The following is a 7,717-nucleotide window of genomic DNA, read 5'->3' on the forward strand; positions in this document are numbered from 1 at the left end:
AAAAGCATGTGGTGGGGTGCTCTGGTGGCCTAGTGGCAAGAAGTTGCACTGCAATCTACGGGTATGCGGTTAAAATCCACCAGATGCTCTTCTGGAGGAGGGGCAACCTCTTCCTGTACCAATCAGATCTGATTTGACGGTACCCACAAAATAAGCATAAAAAAAGATGTGGAAGTCTGTCTGCTCTCAAGTAGAAACCAAATTGTAGCTAACCAGCAGGTTTCTGAGACTGTAGCTCACACAGATTATTGTCAAGCCATTGATAGATTCAGACTGCCAGGGAAACGGCCTGTGGGTTACCAGTGCCACTCTGTGGACTAGACCATCAGAACAGGGCTAGAAGATTATAAACCTGGAAATCCAATGAGAGTTTGCTTTACCCTCTAGGGTGTCTTCTTTCAGTAATGTTCAATATCATGCAGTCAATGCTTAAGCACACTTTTAAAAAAAATGAGCATTTACAGGGATTCTGGATTTCCGTTCATTCATTGTTGCACTTCTTTCCCCGCCCATCCCTCCCCCCCCCAGTCCCCCAGTTCGCTCCTCTCTTTCAAAAGTAAAAGAAACACTCCTTTTCTGGTACATAATCCCCCCACACCCCTCCCACTGCCCCAAGTACATTCCACTATGCAACCTTAATTATGGACTCCTGTGATGCCCATAAGACCCTATCATACATCGCTTTTAAATTATTCACTCACTCATCTGTTTCAGTACAGTATACACAATTTATCCAGTTTTTCTCAGTCTTACCCAAACCCTGATATCAGTTGCATTTTACAACAGTGGCACTATGCAATATTTGTCCTTTTGCATCTGAGATATTTCACTCAGCATAATGTCCTCCAGGGTCACCCATTTTGAATAATATTGCATGAGTTCCTTGTTTTTCAATGCAGCATAGTATTGTGCGAATATACCACAGCTTCTCTATCCATTCGTTTGTTGATGGACCACCTGGGTTGTTTCCAACTCCTTGTTAAGCACACTTTTAAAAACAGGTAGAATCCTTCCTTGCCTGATCCTATACTTGAAATACCTGCTGTACTTAATTGTGTTGTAACCACTGTCAGTCCCTTTCACTGAGTCCTCCTCTTTGTTAATGTTTCCAAACATGTTGAAAATGTAAAGGTAAGAAACTCTAATAGGCATAGATTAATAATAACTATGTAAAATAACAATGTAAATGAATGCTTGTATGAAAGAGTGTAAGCTAAATATTACATAAACAATGCAGAATCAAACAATGTATACAAATTATGCAAACTAATAAGAAGAAAAAGACAAGATTGCATTGGGAAATGCAATACTTAAGGATGCTATGGTCAGAATATTGAATGATCCAGGAAGCATTGAAAGAAGATGGAGTACATGGAATCGCTATACCAGAAAGAACTGGCTGACACAGAAAATTTTATGAAACAATATATAAACAAGAGGCAGTGGTGATGAAGGAGGAAGTTCAAGCTGCTCTGAAGGAGTTGGCAAAGAACAAGGCCCCAGGAATTATTGGGCTACCAACTGACTTATTTCAACAGACAGATGCTGACCTGGATGTGCTTACCAAGTTCTTGTGTATTACAAAAGTCAGAACTGATCCATCGCTGACCGTCCAGTGGGTTTTCAGAGGCAGTTAATTTCACGAGAGGAGATTGTTCATCTTGAGGACAGCTACCAGGCCAACTGACTGGAAGAGATCCATATTCCCCCCCCCCCTTTTTTTAATGGTAACCCAACACGAGTGTGGAAATTACTATTTTGTTTGTGTACCATCAAATCAGATCTGATTGGTACAGGAGGAAATTGTCCCTCCTCCTTCAGCAGAGCATCTGGTAGATTCGAACCATGTACTACCAGGGATTGCAGTGCAGCTTCTTGCCACTAGGCCACCAGACTTCCCTTGAGTGTGGAAATTATTGAACAATATTACTAATACCATACTCAAGCAAAGTCCTGTTGAGGATTATTTTTAAAAAAATGGAACAGTAGTAGTACACAGAGAATTAGCAGAAACCAGCCATGTTAGAAGAGACTGTGGCACCAAAGACATTATTATCAATGTTAGATGGATTTGGGCTGAAAACAGTACCAAAGGGAAGTCTGTTTTTCATTGACTCCACAGAGACATTTGTGTGAATCATAATAAATTGTGGCTAACCTTGAGAAGAATAGGAATCCAGAATAGTTGATTGTCCTTACACAAAACCTATACTTGGGCCAGGAAACAATCGTTAGAACAGAACAAGGAACACTGCATGGTTCAAAATCAGGAAAGGAGTGTGTCAGGGATGCATCCCGTCTCCCTGCCTTTTCAATCTGTGTGCAGAACATATCGATTGAGAGGCTGGGTTTTATGAGGAGGAATGTGGAGTTAGGTTTGGAGGAAGAAGACTCCTCAACCTACAGATGACCCAACCTTGCTCGCAGAAACTGAGAAGGGCCTGTAGCATTTGCTGCAGAAGGTCAAGGACTGCAGTCTTGAGCATGGATTGAAGGTCAACATCAGGAAGACAAAGATTCTCACCCCTGTGCCAATTAGCAGCACTATGATATATGGAGAAGAGATGAGGTAATTACAGCCTGCTTGGCTCCACAATCAACACTCTTGGCATCAGCAGTCTGGAAATAAAAACAATTGCTCTCAGGAAGGCTGCTGTCAAGGACCTCTCAAAAGTTCTGAAGAGCAATGATGTCAGCCTGGAGACTAACCTATGCCTCATTCAGGCCAAGGTCTTCCCAATTACTTGGTATGCATCAGAAAGCTGGACAATGACCGAAGATGACAGAAGAATAGTGCTGGAGAAGAGGACTGCCAAGAGAACAAACAGATTTACCCTAGAAAAAATTGAAACCAGGCTGTTCCATAGAAGCAAGGATTTTGAAGCTCCATCTTAGGTACTTTGGGCATGTGGCCAAGAGGGACCTGTCCTTGGAGAAGGACATCATGCTTAGAATTGCCTTTTTTCTCTCTGAAAAATGAGTTTAGTAGCTGTATTTGGATTGTTTTGAACATATAGATTGGTTTTGGTATGATTGTTATTTTCACCAAGTCTTCCTATTCATGAATAGGTAATGTTTTTCTATTAGGTCTCTTACTGGTTTTGGTTTTTTTAAATTTTATACTAGTTTATTTACAGAGTTTGAACACATTGTTTTTCACACTGGATCTTTCCCCTTTCCTTTACTCCTCCACCCCCTGCCCATTCTCAATCCTCTGTATCCATCCTCCCCCTCCTTGGATCATCATATTCATTCTATAATAATCAGTTTTATACAGTATTTGTCCTTATAAGACTCAATCATTCTTGCCTCCAAAGAGCACTCTGGCTGCACCCAAGACATATACAGTCCAAATGTCTATCAGCAAATGATTGAGAAACTGTGGTATATTCACACAATGAATACAGCACTAAGGGACGATTTCTTAAAATACTCTAACATGGGAGAGTATAGAGAGCATTATGTTGCTTGAAATAATTCAGTCTCATAAAGTATTATCCATACCTCTTCAATCTGTCTGCAGAACAGATCATCTAGGACGCTGAGCTGTATGAGAAGGAATGTGGCATCAGGATTGGAGGGAAGACTCATCAACAGTCTGCGTTATGCAGATGACACAACGCTGCTTGTGTAGGACCTGAGGTATTTGCTGCAAAAGGTCAAGGACCACAGCCTTAAATATGGATTGAAGCTCAATATCAAGAAAAAGATTCTCACCACTAGGCCAACTGACAACAACATCATGATAGATGGTGAAGAGATTGAGACTGTTAACAGTTTCAGTGTGCTTGGTTCCACAATCAACACTCTTGGTACCAGCATCCAGGAAATTAAAAGACAAATTGCATTGGGAAAGTCTTCTGTCAGAGACTCTATAAAGTACTGAAGAGCAACGATGTCAGTCTGGAGACTAACATCAGGTGTGCCTGATCCAGGCCATAGTCTTTGCAATTACGTACTATGTGCCAGAAAGCTGGACAATGACTGGGGATGATAGAGGGAGAATTGATGCCTTCAAGCTATGGTGCTAGAGAAGAGTATTGAATGTACCATGGGCTGCTAAAACAACAGGTTCATCCATGAGAGGATGAAACAAGGCAGTTTCTTGGAGGCAAGGACTCGGTGGCTTCACCCAGCATACTTAGGGTATGTTGCAAGGAGGAACAGTCCTTAAAGAGGGACATCATGCTTGGGAGGGTGGAGGGACAGTATCGGAGGGGAAGATGGATTTGATCCAGTGACGAGTAATGTGGGTAGGTGTGTTGGAGACAATAAGTTTGGCACAGGATAGAGCAGGATTTAGGGCTGTTGTACATAGGGTTGCTACGAGTCGCAAGTGACTAGACGGCACATAACAGAAAATTAAGAATTGTATTTTAATTTTATGAGTCGTATGATATTTGTTACAAATCCTCAGATCCATCTTTGTAGCATGAAAAGAATCAGAAACAAGCAAATCAGTGTCTCAATGAAACTTTACAGGGGAGCGAGCAGCAGCGGTACCATCATGAGGCCCAGCATGGGGTGGCCTGCACAGTACTTTAAGACTGATATTAAAGACAGGACTTTCACCTCCCTTCATCAACTCCCATAAACTTTTTATTATTTTTGCACTCCTATTTTCTACCACAGTGCGACAAGCTTCAGAACTAGCTTTGGATTGTGCAGAGTATATTACTGAAAGTGCCCGACAGAGACCTCCTAAAAGGAAATACTTGGTGGAAGGAAATATATATTTTAAAAACTTTATGATTTATGTACTGAAGAGTGTGAGAAAGAACCAGAGGCTAAAAAATTAGGGAGAAATGTGAACTCGTTAGAAAAGCTTGTTATGCAAGAGACTTTGTCCTTTGTTCCTATACCCAGGAAATGAGGGATATGCTCTGATGCTCATGGAGGAAAATGGATCAGACTCTCAGACCATTTGATTGCCTTATGAAGAAGGGGAATTGCTTGAATATTTGAATGTAGAAGAATTACCTCCTATTTTGGTTGATCTGGAAAAATCTCAGGTTATTATTTTCCATTGTGGATGTGTCAGCAGAAATACATGACTGCAGGCAGTCTGGTTACATGAAATCTCTTGGTTACCAAAGTAGAAATTTTCTTTTATGCCCGACAATGTAGACTTTAATCTGTGATGTACATTCAATAACAAGTGAAAACCATAACTAGATCCAGGAAGACAAACTTTTGCTTGAGAGCCAGCTGATCTTGGCTACGGCTGAACCACTGTGTCTTGACCCTTCTGTGTCTGTAGCCTGCACTACAAACAAACTGCACTGTAATAAGCAGAAGATGAACACGTGTCCAATGAAATGGTGTTTCAAGAAGTATTCTTGATCCTCTCTGAATCAGTAGCAGGATCTCTCTCATTATTCACCTCCTCATTTATGATTAATTTCTTACAAAAAAGAAAAGCAGGTCAGCATTATGACCTCAAAATCTCTCAAGCAGGAAATTATGTAGGTATGTGGAAACGGAACACCTGTCATTTGGCTGTACCTTCTGAAGTAGATGTAAAAAAAATCTATCAAATCTCATTACTCACAACCGACAATATGGCCAGCCCATGATGTAAAAGATGAATATGTGTTTGAATGTGAAGATGTGGTAATCAGTATCTGAAAACAAAACTGCCCATTATGCTGTCACTTGTTAATCCACTGTACGGCCATGTAAAGATGATGAAGAAAGTGATAGCCAGATGTCTTCATACCACTCTTCTACAGACAATCATTCGAATTGGTTCATTATTGGATCAGAGACTGATGCTCAGAGAATAGTCAATACCATGAATTGATCTAGAATGAAGACAAATGTCCAGTCAAAATGTCACACACCTCCAGTGGCTCAACCAATCTGAGTCAGCATTCTCTGGGAAAGAAATTGGAATCTGAGACTGTCAGTTCAGTCATCAGTACTGGGGAAGGGAGTGAAGCATTGACCTCCACCCATCAAACTTCCCTCAAACTCAGGAACTAGTTGCTCAGGGAACTATTTTACCCCACAACAAGCAAGCAGCTTTCTAAAGTTTCCAACACCTCCTCCTGTTTCTAAGCCCCCGAGTCTGTCTAGGAAGTCGTCGGTAGATCTCAGCCAAGCTGGCATGCCTTGTCACCTGCTAGCTCATCACACAGAACCTCCACTACCCAAGTCATGGCAACTTCTGCTGGCCTTAACTTCATCAATGTAGTGGGCTCTGTTTGTGGAGACCAGGCTTTGATGAGTGGTTCAAACTCCATGCCGGGCTATAACACTGGTGCCGTAACACCTGCAGGAATAAATCTGAGTGGCCTTCTTCCCTCAGGAGGTCTGCTGCACAGTGCACTGCCAGGTGCTCTGCCAGGTTCACAAGCAGGAGTTCCATTTGGTTTTAAAAATACGTCAAGTCTCAGGCCATTAAATCTATTCCAGTTCTCCAGCAGCTAGCAGCAGCAGCAGCTCCTCTCTCGGTTCACTCCAGGGTCACCTCAGCAGCCCACAGCTTCCAGTTACGCACAGCCACAGCTGGGGAGCAGGGTCCTGAACAAGGTTCAGCCAGTCAAGAACAGGCCTTAATTGGCTCAGCAGGCTGCTGTTGTCAACCTTAGTGGAGCAGAGAGCTTTATGCAGTCCCAGGCAGCTGCAGTTGCGATCTTGCAGCATCAAATGACTACGACGATGGCAGTGGGGGCAACACAAACAGCTCAGTTATATCATCGTAGCCACTCAGGCAGCCAGTCAAAAAGTAAGATGAAGAGATGCACACCAACCACTCCAAAATTCTGACCCTGACATTTTTTTTTCTTTGAAAAGACTAGAGCATTGAATTAAAGATTCTGAGGTTTTACTTAATTTTTGTTGTTTTTTTTAATGTGTCAGTATTTTTTATTGCTAGAGGTACAGACTTTATGCAGAAGTACAACCCTATGATTTTTAAATAAAACAAATTATGTAACAAAAAACCCCACAAAATCCAAAATTTTCCAATGTACAATGTGTCATCTTTGACCTGAAGGTGGTAATTTGCTTATACTTTTTTTTTTAAAAGAATATTCCACTGTATTACCTTGGCCTAACTTAAGTAAAGCAGAATGCAAAGCTTTCAAATTCACAATAAATATTGATCAAGATAGACAGTAACTTCAGACAGTGCTAGTCTCAATATGTTAAAATGTTTGAAACAAATAATATCCCTCAAATCTTATATAGTTAAATAAAAATTCAATAAGACATATATATGGAAAATTGACAAAATCTGAAAAATATTTAAATTTAAAAGCAGTATTAGGAATGTACATTTCATTAAAATAAATGCATGATATTTCAAATGAATAACTGCATGGAAATATTAAGAATGAACATTAAATTCATGACATTTCATTGTAAGATGCAGCTAAAATTCTTACAGTGAATTTTAAACACTAAATAGAGTCATAGCAATTTGCTTCAGATCAGTAACCTCAACTTCAGTCTTCATATATAAATAGATCAAATCAAATCTCTAGCAAAATGAAGAATAAAATAATAAAGACTAGAAATCAGTGAAATATAAAACTAAAATACAGAAAGTTAAAACTGAAGTTAGATATTCAAGATAAAAAAAAATTAAACCAAGAAAACTGATCAACAGTTGTTAATTATAAATCTGAAGATATAAATTAACACTGTCAGCAATATGATGGGATAATCATCATTATAAGATTGGGGGAGAAAAGAGTAATATCCTCTGTAG

The 7,717-nt window shown here is 40.2% G+C and overlaps 1 pseudogene; it reads left to right on the forward strand.

Moving 5' to 3' along the window:
* LOC102868607 overlaps positions 1 to 6,734 on the forward strand; it is a 13,681-nt pseudogene extending 6,947 nt beyond the window's left edge.
* The last annotated feature ends 983 nt before the right edge of the window (positions 6,735 to 7,717 follow it).

This window comes from Elephantulus edwardii, unplaced genomic scaffold (assembly GCF_000299155.1).
Source record: "Elephantulus edwardii isolate Elephantulus edwardi_28Jun2011 unplaced genomic scaffold, EleEdw1.0 scaffold00030, whole genome shotgun sequence".
Taxonomy (NCBI): Eukaryota; Metazoa; Chordata; class Mammalia; order Macroscelidea; family Macroscelididae; genus Elephantulus; species Elephantulus edwardii.